This window comes from Heterocephalus glaber, unplaced genomic scaffold (genome assembly GCF_053883595.1).
Source record: "Heterocephalus glaber isolate CG9 unplaced genomic scaffold, H.glaber_assembly_v1.0 deba00001444, whole genome shotgun sequence".
In the NCBI taxonomy this organism is placed as follows: Eukaryota; Metazoa; Chordata; class Mammalia; order Rodentia; family Bathyergidae; genus Heterocephalus; species Heterocephalus glaber.
The window spans coordinates 27644096-27662817 of NW_028258297.1; the positions used below are offsets into that span (position 1 = coordinate 27644096).

The window sequence follows — 18722 nt, forward strand, 5'->3', positions numbered from 1 at the left end:
CCGAGCCCAGCGGGGTCCGAGGCTTCTCCCCTCCCCGTACCCCAGGGGAGCCCCGTCCGTCCCCGGAACTGCCTGGCTTTGGGGCGCAAGGCCCAGGGCCGGGGGCCCTCTGACCGGTTAGGGATTTGCAATTCGACCTCAGACCTTCTTTTTTTTTTTGTATGGGGCTCGAACTCGGGGCCTTGAGCTTGTGAGGCAGGCGGCAGCACCACGGAGCTACATTCCGGCCAGTTCCTTCTTGTTTTTCAGAGTTGAGAAAGGCGAAGCCAGGCTTTCCACCGGCACTCCGGCGTTACCTCGGCGGCCGGCCCACCTGCCGATCATGAGAAGCTAGTAATTAGGGTGTGTTTGTTTCTTTCTTGCTTGTTTGTTGTAGGGTTTTTTTGTAGTTGGTTTTTATATACAAATTACTACATAGGCTCTTGCTCATCTACTTTAGTAAATCTTTCTCAGAGACATCAGTTGTTTCCTTCCCGTACTGGAGACTGAACCAGGGCTTATACATAGAGCTGCACCCCCCAGACCTTTTTATTTTTCATTTTGAGTCAGGGTCTTGCTAGGTTGCCCAGGCTGGCCTAGAACTGGTGATCCTCCTGCCTCAGCCTCTTGAGAAGCTGGATTACAGGTGCCTGTGTGCCGCTCACTGTACCTGGCTACATCTCAGTGTGTTTATAAGTAGGGACAAAAATACCTTCTCTGTGTTGGTGTAGAAATTAAACAAGAGAAAATGCTAACTACTCAATACTTACGCTCTTAATGAAAATTCTGTCAGGACCCTGTGTTCCAAACGACTAAGTTTAGCCAGGGATTTAGCTCAGTGGTTCTGGTGCCTGCCTCGAAAGCGAAAGGTCCCGAGTTCAATCCCTGGTACCAAAATAAAACAAAACAAAACAACAACAAAACAAACAAACCACTATGTTTGTTTATTTATTTATTCATTTTTATGTGAAACAAGTGAACGATATAGAAAAAAGCATCTAGACAGGAAGTTTGAGGCCAGCCTAGGCAAACTGAGGAGACCCTGTCTCAAAATAAAACCAATGGGCTGGGGATTTAGTTCAGTGGCACAGTGCCTGCCTCGAAAGCGCAAGGTCCTGAGTTTGATCCCTGGTACCAGAAAAAAATAAAATAAAATAAAAACCAGAAAGCTCTTCAGTAGACCAAAAGGAAAAAAAGAGAAGTACCAGTTTCTTATTTCTTCTGGGACCTACCTAGATGTAGAACAAGGAGATTTATTGACCTCAGAGCCAGGCTGCAGGAAAGAGGAAAGTAAGGCAAAGGTCCCAACCTTCACCTCGGGCACTTGCTGTGCCTGTCAGCCTCAGCCCCACTTCAGTTTTTAGGGATGAGATGTATATTTATCAAAGAAAGACACATTTTTAGGCTTGGATTCCAGAACTAATACATTCAAGGACAAAGAGAACAATCTATACATTTCCATTTCCCCCATCCCAAATCCACTGCTCAAGAGACCTAAGATTTACCGGCTTTTCCAATCTCCCACCCTAAAGGAAACTGTACGAATCCTGATTATCTGTTTTTCCAAGCGTTACCCTTGCCCACGGTCCCCTCCTGCTGCATGAGCTGATTTGTGTTTACAAAGCAAGCGAAGGTGGTGTGGAGTGTGTTTCGACCCCATCTCACAAAGCGACAGCCAAGGGGCTGGAGACGGAGCTCAGAGAGAGGAGAGGCCCTGGGTTCCAACGCCAGGACTAGGAGCAACAAATCAGTGAATAAATAAAAAGGAAAACTCTCCACTGCCAGACTTGCTCAGCGGTCTGGCAAATGGGGGCTGTCAGGCTACCAACACCTGCGGCCCCCGAGGCCTGGGGTGGCAGGCCCGAGAGGCTTTTTGCATGAGTCTGGGATGCGTGTGCCCCGCCCTGTCCCTTTGTGTGTGTGTGTGTGTGGGGGGCATCCCTGGGGTGAAGGATGGGAGCTGGGGGCAGGTAGCAGAGGGAGGCCTGACCACATTTCTTGGCCCACCTGGGCTACCTGGCCAGACCCTGCCTCAAAATAAAAGAAAAAGAAAGGACCAGGAAGGCCGTGGGGTGCTGAGTGGTGACCAGCACAATGACAGAGGACGGAGGACTTCGGGTGGCAGAGAGGAAACCTTCGGGGAACAGGCGAGGGATCCTGAACATGCACATTTGTGACGCGGACTCTGCAGGGCTGTTGCTGTCCGCCTTCCCAGCCTCTGACTCCCAAGGTGGCGGATCTGGGCACCTGGCACCCCATGACCCACTGCCAGACAGAATTAATCCAAGGACACCCAGAGGAATGTACCCCAGTTCCTTCAGCGTCTGGCTCTGCTGCCCTGGTGATGCATGTGGTCCTGACTTTTCCTGCTGATCTACAAAATCCAAAAACCTCATTAAAAATACAGTAACTAAGAACAAAGTGCTGCTGTTTGAAGAAGCTCCCGGGAGAGGATGAGATGGGCAGTGACAGTGAGCTCCTGGCTGTTGCAGGTCACCCACTGGCCAGGCCTGCTACTCCCGCCGAATATGCGAAAGTCTGACCCTGTGGGCTGAGTAAATAAATAAGCACGGAGGGGACCTCAGACAGGTCCAGAGGGATTGGGGTCCAGAGGGCTGAGAAGCAAAGAAGTGGCCATGAATAGTAGAAAGAGCCTGAGCTTGGAATTAACTTTTTTTTTGGTACCGGGGATCAAACTCGGGTCCTTGTGCTTGCCCAGCAGGCAGCGAAACCACTGAGCTAAATCCCCGGCCCAGGCCAAAATATTAAAGCCGTCTTTGTTGAGTAAGTCGTCAAAATGTACCTGGGATTCAGCTGCTTCTTTTTTCCCACTTGCTTCCCCCTTTCCTAGTGATGAGTGAGTTTGTGATCATCACACAACCATGGCTTGATAAAACAGCGGAATTTCAGGAAAGGAGGCCATGGTGCCGCAGGCCTGTAATCCTATCACTCAGGAGACTGAGGTGGGAAGATTACCATGAGTTCGAGGCCAGCCTGGGCTACATAGTGAGACCCTACCTTAAAAAAAAAGAGAATTTCAAGAACTGACTGTGTTCCTAGCTGGGCATGTGACCCTTGCTATCCCAGCACCTGGGGTCTGAGGCAGAAGGACTGCAAACTTGAGTCCAGCCTGGGCAATGTAGCCAGACCCTTTTTCAAATAAGTAAATAAAAGCTGGGTGTGGTGGTGCATGCCCACGACCCCAGCACTGGGGAGGCTGAGTCAGGAGGATCACTGTGAGACCCCATGGAGAAGGTAAAAAGTTGTAAAGGAGGTTAGTGGCTGTGCTGATCAAATTTCTAGAGTAAGAATGAAATAGGAAGAAGGTGGGCATGGTGGTGCATGGCTGTAATCCCAGCACTCGGAGGGTGAGGCAGGAGGGTTGCCAGGTCAAGCCCACAAGGGACAATTTAGCAAGAGCTGTCTCAAAACTTAAAAATAAAATAGAAGGGCGGGGGGATGGAGTTCAGTGGGAGGACCCTGGATTCACTCTCTTGTAACACACACACACATAAACACACACACACACACACACACACACACAGGAACGCACATTAACCTAAAAAAGACAAAACCTGCGACAGGAGAAATGAGAAAGACCCTGGCTCAGAGGTTCCTGGCTTGTTCCAGGTGCAGTGAGAGGGCCAGCTTCAGCATCGTGAGGGGAACATAGGAGATAAAGGGGTGCACTACCTCCACTTGCTGTGGGAATTGTTATCCTTCTTATTTGGGGTGCTGGGCTTTACCCTGCTCCACTCTGGGGACTCTTCTACCCGAGACGCTCTGCCCACTGCTGTGTGAGACCCGCTGAAGGGACAGACTGGGCTCCTTAGCACCTGGCACTGTGCCCACAGCGGCAGGGCAGGGCCTCCCCACACCTGAGTAATGTCGAGTCCTGCACCTATCAAGCTGATCTGTAAATACTAAGCTGACTTCAGTGTGATGCAGAAGACCTGAGATTACACAGCAAGGGTGTCGGGTCCTCAGGGTGAAGCCCTGGTCTATGCTATAAGAGGCTCCCATCCCTGCCACTGCAGAACAAGGCGGAAAGGATAACCACAGTGCTCTCTGCCCCACCCCTAAACTGACAATTCATGACCATGCTCTGGCAGTCTTTCCTTTATTTTATTTATTTATTTAATTCATTTATTTATTTATTTTTGAGACAGAGTCTCTCTGTGGAGTTCAGGCTGGCCTCAAACTCAACAGGATCCTTCTGTCTCAGCCTCCTCAATGCAGAGATTACAGGTGTGTGCTATGCCTGGTTCCTCTGCCTTTAATCATTTTTTTTTTAATTCCTGGCTGAGCTAAGGAGCCCTAGGCTCTGAGGCACCTCACACACAGCCCAGCACTTTCTGAAGTAGTCCCTGCCCCAGCAATCCCAGCTTCCCCTGAGACGTGGACATCCTGGGGCAGGGCACCTGCTGAATCTGAATCTTTCATCTTTTATGAATTTCTGATTTTTAGCTGGGCATAGTGGTGCACTCCTATAATCCCAGCTACTTAGTGGACTGAGGCAGGAGGATCTCAAGTTTGAAGCCAACCTGGCCTATCTGGTGAGACCTTGTCTCAAAAAAAAGTAAATAAAATAAAATATACATAAAACAAAACAAGCTGAGGATGTTTGTGAGGTCTTGGGTTCCATTTTCAGTACCGAAAAGCGTTGATCCTTACATTGCAAAAGTACTGTTCTTCAATATATTCTTGGCAGCAGGGATAAAAATCATGATTTATTTATTAAACTAATGAATCAGTTCTGTGAGGCAAAGCACCAACATTCAGAAAACTGTTGAGCTGCAAGGTCTGCCAACAACAGAAGAAAGAATTCAACTTCACAAGGTCTTCCAAAAAGACTTCCAAAAAAACCGTCAAACACTGAATTACCATTTGCTCCACACCACATTCTAGTGGCAGGTTCAGAGTTAAAGGGAGGACTTGAAAGTCAAAAACAGTCCCAGTAACAAAACAAAAGCAGCCCTGGCCCTGAGCAAGGTGATTGTTCTAGGCCTGGGCTCCACCCGTTTGCACCCTGGCCTCAGGGCTCAGCGGTGACCCAGGTAAAAGAATTTCTTCTCATTCTTCTTCCTCCTCCTCCTCACCGTTGCGGGTCCGCCCCAGGGGTGGGCGGATATCAAGAAAGGTTTAGGGAAAAAAAAAGAAGAAAGGTTTACAAGAGTTCAGCAAACAAAACACAGCTGGGTGTTTTGGCTGGTTCTCTTCTCCCTGTGCTGCTGTCCTCCTGCCTCAGCCTCGCCAGTGCTAGGTTCACTGGTGCCCGCTGAGCTGGCAGAGTGTAGTTCTCAGGAGAAAGTCGAAGTTAGTGATGATGTATAGTGTTAGGAGAGTAGGGGAAAACCCAGCACCTTGGCGCATTCTTTTTGTCTTGACCTTAGCTGTTGCTCTAATTAGATAATATAAGATAAAATAAAGGGTTGACCCTAATAACATTGAATCTAAATTTTATACTTAGCAAAGAAGTAAGTCCTACACTCCAGCCTAGGGGTGTAGCTCAGTGCCTGCTGAGCACAGGCCCGGGGTTCAATCCCCAGTTCAGTAAAAGTACTAAAGTACTACAAGCCAGGCTGGGCATGGTGGCGCATGCTTGTGATCCCAGCACTTGGAGGCTGAAGCAGGAGGACTGCCCTGAGTTCTCTGCCAGCCTGGGCTACGTAGTGAGTTCAAGGTCAGCCTGAGCTATATAGTGAGACCCTGTCCCAAATGCTTCCCCTAAAGTAAAAATTCATTTTTTCCCTTGAGATTTGTTCCCTGTATGTGACTCATTTCTCAAGTGGAAGAAGTTAAAGCCTGCCCTGGACTATTTAATGAGATTGTATCCACATCTCAATCTAAAACAAAAATACCACTTGAGAAAAACTTTTCACGTGTCCTCATTGTTTTTTCTTTACCTAACCCTTTGCGGAATTATCAAAAATGTTTCCTTAAATTTGAATTTCCTATCCAGGTGTGGTGGTACATGCCTGTAATTCTAGCACTTGGGAGGCTGAGGCAGGAGGGCTGCTCCGAGTTTGAGGCCAGCTTGGGGTACATAATGAGTTCAAGGTCAGTTTGAGTTACATTTCAAGACCCTATGTCAGAAAAACCAAAACCAAAACCAAAATAAGGCCCGGGTGTGGTGCCATGCCTACAGTCCCAGCACTTGGGAGGCTGAGGCAAGAGGATTGCCATGAGTTTGAGACCAGTGTAAACTACACAGAGAGACTCTGCCTCAAAATAATGTTCACTTTTTTTTTTTTTTTTTTTTTGTGCCGGCGATCGATCTCGGGACCTTGCGCTTGCAAAGCAGGCGCCGGAACCACTGAACTAAATCCCCAGGCCTCAAAATACATACATACATACATACATACATACATACATACATACATACATACTGTAAGTATGCAGAGGCTGGGATGTATCTCAGTGGTGGAGTCAAGAATTCACAGGGCCCTGAGTTTGACCTTCAGCATCAAACAAAATAAATTGCTATAAGAATTGTGTTTCAGAACCTCATGAACCCTGGTTTGCTTAAAGGGGTGGGGGTGGGGTCATCTGATCACGTGACAGAGTTTAGCGCTGGCACCAAAGCGTGGATCTCAACTCAAAACCCACCAGCAAGCTGTGGAGCCTGCCGTCCCCGCTGGGTGGGAGGAGCCAGGAGCTCCAGGGCAGCCTGAGCAATGGACCGCACCGGTTCTGAAAAAAAAGAAATATACAGAACGTATTTTGGGGATCGGGTCCAGGGCCCTTGCACCCTCCACCCTTTATTATTACTGTTTTTAAAATCTTTGAGACAGGGTCAAAGTAAGTTGCTAAATTCCCCAGGCTGGGCTCAAACTTGCAGTCCCCTGCCTCAGTCTCGCGAGTGCTGGGATTACAGGCGAGCACCAGCAAGCCCGGCTTCTGTTTATTCTTATTACTTTGGCTGGACTGGGGATTGAACCCAAGGCTTGTTTGCTACCGGGGATCCAACTCCTCGGGACCTTGAGCTTTCGAGGCAGGCGCCGGAACCACTGAGCTAAATCCCCGGCCCTCAAGGCTTAGTTAATTCAAATCTAAGGAAGCATTTTTGATAGTTTGAGAAAGGGTCAAAAGAAAAAAAAATGAAAAGAAAAATGAGGACATGATAAAAGTTTTTTCATTCTTTTCTTCGGTACCTGGGATCGAACTAAGGACCTTGTCTTTTCTTTTTTAAGTATAGAATTATTACGTCTCGTGAGGAGAAATTTTCATCTAGCGCTTGTTTAAAAAAAAAAAAAAAACCCAAACCCTATATTAAGAAAAGAATTAGAGGGCCGGGGATTTAGCTCAGTGGCGCCCTCGCCTGCCTCGAAAGCGCAAGGTCCCGAGTTTGATCCCGGATACCAAAAAAAAAGAATTAGAGTTTGGAAGGAGAAACAAAATCACTTTATATGAAAGGGAAGAGAAATAGGGAACAAAATCACTGTATTAGAGGGCCGGGGATTTAGCTCAGTGGTTCCAGCACCTGGCTTGCAAGCGCAAGGTCCTGAGTTCGATCCCCGGTACAAAAAAAAAAAAGAGTGAGGGAAATATGGAGCTGGACAGCTGCCTCCTTGGTGTAAGGTGGGGACCCCAGAGCCGCACTGGAGCTTTGTCCTTACCCTCTTATTACGGGGTGGGTGAGAAAGGGCCTCTCTCACTTGAGAGTTGTTCTAACTTGGCTGGCTGCTGTGAGACCCCAGGCCTGGCTGCCTGACTTTCCCATCGCCATGCACACTCTTGGATAAACCCTCTTTGGGCCTTTGTGCTGCCCAGGTGCCTGTTTATTGATTTATTTTTAGTGTTTCTTGTGAGGCCTGGTCTCACTATGCAGTTCAGGCTGGCCTCAAACTCTCGGTGATCCTCCTGATCCTCCTGCCTCAGCCTCCTGAGGGCTAGGATGACAGGCCTGTGCACCACCATGCCTCCATCAGGTGCTTATCTTTTTTTGGTTGTGGGTACTGGGGATTGAATTTAGCACCTTGCTCTTGTGAAGCAGTCGAAGTACCACTGAGCTAAATCCTGGCTCTCAAGTGCTTATCTTGATTTCCAGCAGTTACACTGAAGGCCGAGTTAGTAAAGAAGACAGATGTAAATTTTAGTGTGTTGATGAGAGTAATAAAACATATGCACTTATATCTACAGGTGTGTGAGTGTCTAAGCGTCGCTGCATATTTTATATACTAAGTGAGTGTTTATAATACAGTCCCCTCCCCAGTTTGTTCTTCTGAGGCTTAACTGGAGGGGGGCTAGGAGGGGAGGGAGTGAGCAGGCAGCTTATAGCTCTCTGCTTTTCTTTTTTTTTTTCTTTTTTTCTTTTTTTTTTGGTACCTAGGATCGAACTCGGGTCCTTGAGCTTGCGCAGCAGGCAGCAGGTGGCAAAACTACTGAGCTAAATCCCCGGCCCCTCTCTCTGCTTTTCTTACTGCCTGCTACTAGCAGGATTTAACTCTTCATTGGCCAAAAACCTCACTGAGGGCTTTGCCTTTCCCTGCCTGACCCCCAACTTTCCCTATGGAAGCTTTGGGAATTTGCCATCATCCTTGCCCAGAGGGGCCGAGTTAATCTGCTCTACTTCCTTTATACACATGCTGTGGAAGCAAGCACAGAAAGTTATTTTCTTTAAAGTGGTATTTTTGGTGGGCGTGGTGGTGCAGGCCTGTAGCCCCAGCAGTCTGGGAGGCCAAAGCAGGAGGATCACAAGTTTGAGCTCAGCCTAGGCAACCTAGCAACTTAGACCCCATCAAAAGAATAAAAATTTTTTAAAAAAATTTGGAAGAGCTTTGTTATGGTTGTGGGCTGGTCGCCTCTACAGGGCTGAGAAGCAGGGTCCCCAGACGCCGCATCTCTTCCTTGATTGTAGCCTGCCACTGCCTGATTGGTAGATTCATGTGGCCTTTTTAATTGAATAATGGTGAAAAGTGGATCCAAAACATTAAGACACGTCTCCACCAAAGCAGTAGAAGATTTTTCACATCACCTTCCAGTGACTCAATTCAGTTTTTGGAAAGGAGCAGAACGAGTGAAATACTGAAAACCGGAGTGAAGAAAACTCCATTTTGGAACTGTCTTTCTCCTTCACTACCCCTCACTCCCTACACTTTCTACTTGTTTTAATTTTGCTGCATTTACAAATAGTGAAGACCAAAGAAATAGAACATATGTTTAAGAGCTGTATACCAAGAAATTTGCCTTGAAAGCTGCTATTCTGTAGAGGAAAAAGTTTATCAAGTTCCTGTCTGATCCTTTTTTAAAAGCAAGATTTCTCAGGTCCTTAGATTTTGAAGGTTAAAACAATTTCAGAAGCTGGGATTTAGCTCAGTGGTGCCACTGCCTGCCTCGCAAGCACAAGGTCCCAACTTCGATCCCCGGTACCAAAAAAAAAAAAAATTGCACACACTATTTTTAGCAGTTGTGTAAAAATAATGAGATTTGTGTTTTGAGGGCTTTGTCATGTGGCGGAGTTGACTGCTCCAAAGATTTTTGATTGTGTTTTAATATTATATTTTTGATCTGTCACCTTGATGACATTACTTACCTGCACATCAAGCAACCTGTCTTTCTAACTATGACCTATTTATGAACAATGTTTGCCCTCACTGTGCAAATGTCCATGTATTACCTATTTAAGCAACATTATAGTGCTGTTACTCAAGGAAGTTGAATGAAGTGAACATGGAGATAGCTTTTTCCCCTTACCCCTCTTTTTTTTTTAGTACTGGGGATTGAACTCAGGACCTTGACCTTGCGAGGCAGGCACCGGAACCACTGAGCTAAATCCCCAGCCCACCCCTCTTTTTAAATGTAACAAATACTTCTTATGTTCCCCCTCCCCCTCCCCTCCTCTCCCCCTTCCCCCTTTCGGAAACGTGTCTGGAACCAGGTAGTTGCAAATGAGCAGTTGAAGGGACTAAGAAAGTGAGCCACAAGGAGCCGGGCTTCTCTGTGCTTCCTTTTAACAAGAAAATCTCTCGGGAGGTCCAGCTGGTAACCTCCAGGAGTCAGAAAACAGGACCACAGAGGTTACACTCTGGAATCCTGGCCATGAGGCTGGATGCCTCACCTTGCTGAAAGGAGACCCTGGACCTAAACGGCGCAGCATAACTCTGTTCCTGCTTGGTTAAATTTCTCAACACCACAGTCAGCTAAGTCACCTACAACCACTTTTGAGAAACGCGGAGACCAACTACCCTGAGGAGATGGTAGATTTGGAGTAAGCCGGCTGTCGTCAACACAATTCCTCTGATGGCTTTTTAAACAATGAACCTTTACAAACTACAGGAGATTCCTGGCACCAACCCTCCCTGTTCGCCATGATTCTGCAGACTCTGGTGTCTGTAAGGGAACACACACGGGAATTGGAGGGAATTTATCTGGTTGGTATGGCTCTTCTCGGGGTCACGATGGCATAAGCAGCGTAGCAGAGGTGGCAGCTTCCACTCCCGGAAAGGCTGTGCCTTTCAGGAAAAACCACCTACAGAGGTTAGGGGAGAAAAAAAAGAAGACAAGGTAGAAAAATTGCAGTTTGAAGAGGAAGACTTTCCTTCTCTGAATCCAGAAGCTGGCAAACACAATCAGCCATGCAGACCTATTGGGACCCCTTCCGGAGTGTGGGAAACCCCACCTAGTGCCAAGCAACCTTCCAAGATGCTGGTAATCAAAGAAGTTTCCAAAGAAGTTTCCAAAGAAGATCCTGCTGCTACCTTCTCTGCTGCCTTCACCTCATCAGGATCTCACCATGCAAATGGAATAAATCATCAACCATGGTTCCTAAGCCTACACCACCTCCTTCCAAGCCCGATGCATGGAAAGCTAATAGAATGGAATGGAAATCAGGATCCTTTTCCTCTACCCAGGAGTCTGTTCTTACCAATCCAATCTGTTACCACACCAGTGATGCTGGCCGGTGGTGGTGGTGCAGTTCTAAGCTCTCCCAAGAGAGTCCCTCCAGCACTGCCCTCCAGCTGAGATCAGCTCCTCTCATCTGACCTAGTTGACCCACCAAACCACTAACAGGAAGAGTGAGTTCCTGAAGACTGAAGGATGACCAGAATGGAGACTTCTCAGAGAACAGAGACGCCAGCTAGCTGGAGCATTTGGAGGTCAACAGCACACCCGAACCAAAGGAAAATGGGGAGGAGGTTGTCTTCAGAATGGTCTCTCTCTCTCCTCCTTGTGGAGGAAGGGGAGGTCCTCTCACATTCCCTGGAAGCAGAGCACAGGTTGAAAGCAATGGGATGGCAGGAATATCCTGAAAGTGATGAGATTGCCCTCCACTCACAGAGCATGAGCTCAAGGAGTTCCACGTGAAGACAGAGCAGCTGAGAAGAAACGCTGTGGAAAGAAGGGCTTCTGGCAGAGCCGCAGTATGAGCCTCTTCTCCCCTTGGGGAAGCACTGGTAAAGCAGAGTTTGAGGATTCAGACACCGAAACAAGTAGCAGGGAGACATCAGACAACGATGCCTGGAAGTAGGCACAGAAATACTCACAGTTCATCTGAACCAGTAAACTCAGCTTGTGTGTTTTGGGAATATACAAAAGAAATTGTTTTCCTTTCTTTTTCTTATGTTGGATACTTCATGCACAAGGGAAAAAATCATATCCCAGAGAGAGGGCAGTTAGCTTGTTGAGCTTCTCTTGTTGTCCTTTCCTGTCACCAGCTTAATAGAGATGTTTGTGTGGTGGGAAAGGTTTTTAAAATACACGTACAGAACATACCGGGCAATGCTCAGGTGGGAGCTAGCAGTGCAGAGATGGAGAGGAGCAGATGCTGGCCTGAAACAGCAGCTTTTACTGCCAGCCCTTGGGGCACGCACCCCTGTGCTCAAGCAATGACAAAGTGACTACTGAAGTTATAATTGTATTAAATTAATGCTAATAAGTTGGATATTTTATTTAATTTTTGGCTGCTCAGGTAACTTAGCCCTTAACCAAGCATGTCTTTTTTTGTTTTTGTTTTCCTTTTTTGAATACAGCTGTAAAATATTTGGATATAGGAAATGTGTTATTCTTGCAGCCTTGATATTGAGAGTGGATTGTAAAATATAAATTTTTGTGAGATTTCAAAGATTAAGATTATTTTGATAACATTATTTACAGGTTTAAAAAGATGTTGTTATCACAAGTCTGTTGAGGGGGAAAAACTACTGCGTAAAATAACTAACGTGGAATAAGTATTTTGCATCATTAAAAAAAAATTAAAGGGGCTGGGGATTTAGCTCAGTAGCCCCTTGCCTGCCTTGCAAGTGCAAGGTCCAGAGTTTGATCCCCATTACCAAAAAAAAAGAAGGGCCAGGGATTTAGCTCAGTGGTTCTGCTACCTGCCTCGAAAGCTCAAGGTCCTGAGTTTGATCCCAGGTACAAAAAAAAATTAGAAATGGGCTGGTGATGTAGCTCAGTGTGGTCTTGGGTTCAATCTCCAGTAACACAAACAACAACCCAAACAAAAAAAGTTTTATTTTTATTTTCTCCCCTCCCCCAAAAAGATTCAAGAGGATCAGAGGCTTAGCTTGCAGGGTTAAAGGGAGCAGATTGTGTTTGTATAATCAGAGGAAAGAACGAGAACGTAAACTTGGAAAAGCTTTGTACTGGAGGGAGGTTGAGGCAGGAAGCCAGGGTATGGCCCAGCTGGACCTGTTAATTACAAGATCCTGGGCAGAATAATTCTCAGGTCTTGAATGTGGAAGTCCTCCCAGGCCTGGCCATGTGTGGAAGGAATAAAAGGACACAGCACCACTAACTCCCTGTCATCTTAGCTTTCTTCAGGGTAGCTCGAACTGTGTCCTCCAGGACATGTTTTTATTTATTTATTTATTTATTTATTCATTCATTCATTTATTGAGACAAGTCTCGCTCTGTAGTTCAGGCTGGCCTTGAACTCACTATGTAGCCAGGGGTGCCTCGAACTCATGGCGATCCTCCTGCCTCAGCCTCCCCTGCCTCAGCCTCCCGAGTGCTGGCATCACAGGCGTTCACCATCACGCCCAGCTTATTTTGGTTTTCATTTTTTCTCTCTTTTGCCTAGCCCCAGCTCTGCAGAGCCAGTTTCTCCCTTACCCTTCACTTTTACTTTTTCATATAAACTCTGTCACCATTTTTGCTTGTTTCGTTTAATTCTTTGTTCGAGGTGAAAGAACCTGGAATCTACCTCCAGAAGGAGATGAGAGCACCCCAAAAGCCAGTAATAAGATGATCAAAATAAAACGAGGTTAAAAAAACACAAGGTGATGCTGGGCACAGCTGCACACACTTGTAATCCCAGCAGGCAGGAAGCTGAGGCAGGAAGATCTCGGGCCAACTGTGTAGCTGAACCTCAGGGTCAGCGCAACTGGAGAGGTTGAGGCAGGAGGATCGGTCGTGAGCTCAGGGCCAGCCTGGACAATTCAGTAAGACCTTGTCTCAAAATAAAATATAAAAGGGCTGGGAATGTAGCTCAGCAGTGGGGAATCCTGGCTTTCGACCCCAGTATGAGAAACCAATAAAACCTGCTTTATGGGTCGCAAAGGAACCAGCATGGACAGCACAAGGCCTTATTCGGTTTGTTGCTGTGTTCCTGAGATTGACCCCAGGGCCTCGACCATGCTAGACAAAAGCTCAACCACTGAAATGCATTATTATTATTATTATTATTTGAGACAGGGTCTCTCTCTGCAGCTCAGGCTGATCTTGAACTCACTGTGTAGCCCAGGCTGGCCTCGAACTCCTGGCTATCCCTCTGGCTCAGCCCCCTAAGTGCTGGGATCACAGGAGTGCTCCATCATACTCAGCCTGAAATACGTTACTTTTTTTTTGGTACCGGGGATCGAACTCTGGTCCTTGAGCTTGCACAGCAGGCGGTGAAACCACTGAGCTAAGTCCCCAGCCCTACATTACTTTTTTTTTTAAAGACAAGAATCTTGCTACATTACCCAGGCTGAAATTGAATTTGTGATCCTCCTACTTCAGCCTCTGAAGTGATGGAATTACAGACATAGTTGTGCCACTCAGAGGGCTCTGTGGTTTTTAAAAACATGTTTGCCAATGCACCCACCCTCCTTGCCACAGAGGCAGCTTGAAACTAGTGAACGGCTAAGGTCCCCAGGCATGGGGCCACCCACATGCCTGTGATCCCAGCTACTCAAGAGGCTGAAGCAGGAGGATTGCAAGTTCAAGCCCAGCCTGGGCAATTTAGGGACCTAGTGAGACCCTGTATTATTCTTTTAAGGGCTGTGCTGGGGCTATAGTTTAGTGTGAAAGCCTGAAATCCAATCCTCAGTACAAAACTAAGCAACAGTGGGTGTGATGGTGCATGCCTGTGATCCCAGCACCTGGAGGCTGAGATGGGTGTCCAAGGCCAGCCTAAGCTGCACAGCGAGAGCCTGTGTCAAAAGGATCATGGAACTGGAGAGAAACCAAAATATTGAAGAAAACGATCTGCAGTGTCTCTATCTGCTGTTTTCCAGGGTTTTCTCTGACCTGCACTGTCAGTCATCCACAGACCCTGCCTCTTCTTGGCCCCAGCTGTCCGCTGGGCTCCCAGAGGCTTTGACCTTCTTTAGTGATTCTTTTTCTTAACAAAACCAATGCGCCCACCACAAACATCCCAGGTCCACAGGATAAAGGCAGCTCCTCAGGACCCTGTCCAGGTCTCCTCTGGGCAGAGCTGAAACATGCATGGAACGCAAGAGGGTTAGCTGCACCTCCAGGCCCAGCAGACTGAGGCTGGAGAATCCCAAGTTCAAGCCCAGCTTGAGCATCCCAGTGAGACCCTATCTCAAAATAAAAATAGGTAAGGCGGAAATGCAACCCAAAACTACCAGGAAACCCAGCAGCAGGGGGCATGCCTGTAATCCCTGGGACTCTGGAGGCTGAGGCAAGAGGATTCAAGCCCCAGCATTTTAGTGATTTATTAAGATCCAGTCTCAAAAAAGGCTGGTGGATGTGGCTCAGTAGTAGCGCCCCCTAGGCTTGATCCCCAGTACTGTAAAAACACAAACTACTGTACAAAGAGATTCACTCCAACCAGAATGGCTATCAAAAAATAATAACAGGGCCGGGGATTTAGCTCGGTGGCACCATGCCTGCCTCGCAAGCGCAAGGTCTTGAGTTTGATCCCTGGTATCAAGTAAAAAGAAAAAAATACAAATGCTGGGTAAGATGTGGAGAAAGAGGAAACTATACATTGGTTATTACAACCACTATGGAAAACAGTATGGAGGTTTTTTTAAAAACTGAAAATAGCTGGGGATTTAGCTCAGTGGTTTTGCTGCCTGCTGTGCAAGCACAAGGACCGGAGTTCGATCCCTGGTACAAAAAAAAAAAACAAACCCTAAAAATAGGCCAGGTATTGTGGCACATGCCTATAACCCCAGCACTTGGGAAGCTGAGGCAGGAGGATCACTATAAATTCAAGGTCAGCCTGGGCTACAGAGCTAGACCCTGTGTCAAAATAAAAAATAAAAAGGGCTGGGGGTGGAGTTCAACGCAGACTGGGTTCAATCCTTGCAATGGTAAAAAAATAAATAAAAAGAACAGTTGGAAACACAGTGACCGAGCCGGACTCTGCAGGCGCCCGGGCTGAGTGTGCTTTTTGGTGTGTGGTGTGTGTGTGGGGTGTGTGTGTGTGTGTGTGTGTGTGTGTGTGTGGTGTGTCCGCCGGCCACGCCCTGGTCCCCGCAGCTGCTTCCTTATTCACCGCTGGAGGCGCAGCCCGCCGGAGTTGCCCAAGAATGGGCCCGTCAGCCCCGCCTTCGCCGCAGGCCGAGAAGGCCCCCCCCCCCGCAGCCCCGCGGGCCCCTGCCGCCTGTCCTGGGGTGGGGGACAGGGCCCCTTTTATTGCCACACCAGGGGTCCCTGCAGGGAACTGCCCTGAGGCGGCTGCCAGGAAAACCGGGTCACACTACGGAGACTACTGGGAGGTGGAGGCTGAGGCTGGAGCACCGCAGATTCCAGTCCAGCCTGGGAAATTCAGCAATTTTGTCTCAAACTTAAAAATAAAAAAAGGGCCGAGGATGTAGCTCAGCGCCAAGGCCCTGGGACACTCCCAGCACTGTAAAAACAGCCTGCGGAAGCCGATGTCTCTGTTCCGAGGCAGGCTCCCTCAGCCCGGGGCCGGTTAAGCTGCAGCCTGCAGGCCCTGGAATCCGGGTCTACTCGTGCCCTTGCCTGTCCGGGACCCCCGGCCACCTGAGCTGGGTGTTCTGCGCCCCCTGGGATTCATACCTGACACCTTCGGCTTAAGGTTCACCAGTGACATCATTTATTAAAATCTGTACATCAATACACACAAATATTACAATTCTGTACAAGTCCCAGGCTATTGTATGGCTAGTGCTGTTGACTGGTCAGTAACCCCAGCTCTTGGGAGGCTGAGACAGGAAGATCCTTGTGAGGTAGAGGCCAGCTTGAGCTACATAGAGACCCTGTCTCAAAAACCCAAAACAAGCAAACAGTCCACATCCTTCCTATCTTAATTCCTTCCCAAACCACATGAGTTTTCAACTATATACAGGGAAAATAAAATCCTCATTTTTATGCTCCTTTTTTTTTTTTTTTTTTTTGGTACCGGGGATTGAACTCGGACCTTGTGCTTGCAAGGCAGGCGCCAGAACCACTGAGCTAAATCCCCGGCCCAGAGGTTAATTTTTTTTTTTTTGGTGCTGGGGATCGAACTTGGGTCCTTGTGCTTGCGCAGCAGGCAGTGAAACCACTGAGCTAAATCCCTGGCACTCATCTTTATATTCTAAGAAACAAACTCAGTACAACCAATAAAAATCTGAGGGTGGGGGTGTAGGTCAGTGCTAGAACAGCTGCCCAGCATGGATGAGGCCTTGGGTCTGACCCCGAGCACTGAAAACAAAATGAACAAAAACAAGCCGGGCACGCTGGTGCACACCAGAGGCTGAGGCAGGAGGGTCGCAAGTTCCAGCCCAGCCTGAGCAACCTCTTAACTCTGTGAGATGCTGACTCCAAATTTAAAAATTGTTAATGTGAGGCAGTAGTGTTGTTCAATGCCAAGGCCCCAAGTTCAGTCCTCACCACTGAAAAAACTTTTGCGGTAAACCCAATAACTTCAGGAATACAAAGTTCCCCACAATTGGAGTGGGCCCTTGGCTTCCTTCCAGCCGCCTGCCCAGCGGTTCACAGAGGCCATTTCCCGTGCTTCTTGTGCCTTTTGCTGTGCTTCTTGCTTTTCCTGTGCTTCTCTCTGGCCATTTCCTTTTTGTATTTCTTTCTCTGTGTGCAAAACCATCGATTTATCTGAAAAATAGAAATGGGGCGGTGAGGAGACAGGAGATGGGGCTGGGCTGTCCATACGGGCCGGTGCTCACCTGCCTGTGGGTCACATCGAACTGGAAGGACAGAGCCAGGGTGTCGAGGGGCGAAGGGCGGCCGCCCTGCTTGAACCTGGCCCACAGCGTGGCCATCAGGGGCCTGCTGACCTGTGGCCTTGGCGCCTCCTCTGGGCCTGCTTCTCTTTTCCTCTTTCCTCCTCTCTCACTTGGCTTCTGCGGTCCTGCTCCCACAAGGTCAAGGCAGTCCCGGCCGGGTGGGTCCTGGCTTTGTTCCTGAGGCAAGGCTGGCTGCCTCTGTGAGCTGAGGCCTGTGGAGACCAAGGGGAGAGGAACTCACGCTTTCAGAACAGGTGCATTGGCCAGAAGGGATTCGATTTTCTTTTTATCTATTTATGGCTTTGTTTTTCAGGGATTTTTGTTGTTTTTTTGAGACAGGGTCTCGCTATGTGGCCCAGGCTGGCCCTGAACGCACATCGATCTTCCTGCCTCAGCCTCTGGAGTGCTGGGATTACAGGTGTGTGCCACCACGTGTGACTGTTTGAAACAAGTGGAAAAGTAATCATATCGATGAACCCCGCAAACCTGAGTGCCAAGTGGTGGGCATGGTGTCCCGGCCGGGTCCCTCATGTGCTGTGGCACCATGGCGTTGTTGCCCATGGCCCAGGCTGTGCATGCCTTGGGCTAAAAACGGCAGGTTCAGGGTCTCCCAGAGCTCCTGCAGCTGACAGTGGCCTGCACTTCACCTCTGTCCTGGTTCGTGCCACTCTGCTCGTCCAGCCAGCTGGATGTGCCTGTGGAATCCAAAGTCAGACTCAGCAATTAATTTCTTTCTTTTCCACTTTTGTTCATTTGTTTTGAGACAGGATCTCAGTGTATACTTCAGGCTGGTCTTGAACTTACTATGTAGCCCAGGCTGGCCCTAAAGTGATCCTCCTGCCTCAGCCTCCCAAGTGTACCACCACCTCCAGTGTGTAATTAATTTCTATGATTTGGCATTTTGATAAAGCACTGAGATTTTAAAGATTTGTAACAAAATGTGTGAAAATAATGAGATGTTATAGATTACAAGAATAAATAAGAGTAGAGCAAAAGATTGGTGGCATTGGCTTTGCTAAGGCCGGGTTTCTATTTCATTCTGCTCACTGCAGCTTTTCAGCAGCCACCGGCCCTGGCTGAGGGGCTACGGTTTGGGGCTCACTCTGGGTTCCTCTCCTCCAGCCTGGCTTGTAGCGACTCAGAAATTCAGACCCTGTCGATACAGGGATGACGCCGGACCTCCAATTGGTATGGGGAGTACTGTAACTCCCGACCTGCTCAGTGTCCAATGCACCATGTTCGTGTTCCCCAGAATAAAACAATGAATTCTAAGGAACAACAGAGGCTAAGAGTAGGCAGTGTTTATTTTGATGGGGAGATTTTAGCTCCTGAGAGGCAGGAGGGGGCCGTACGGGTTGCCAAGGACCTCACTTCACA

General features: G+C 48.0%; 1 pseudogene; it reads left to right on the forward strand.

The window, feature by feature from the left end:
- Positions 1–7528: 7528 nt before the first annotated feature.
- On the forward strand, positions 7529–11449 carry LOC101724546 (vasculin-like protein 1 pseudogene; annotated as a pseudogene).
- The last annotated feature ends 7273 nt before the right edge of the window (positions 11450–18722 follow it).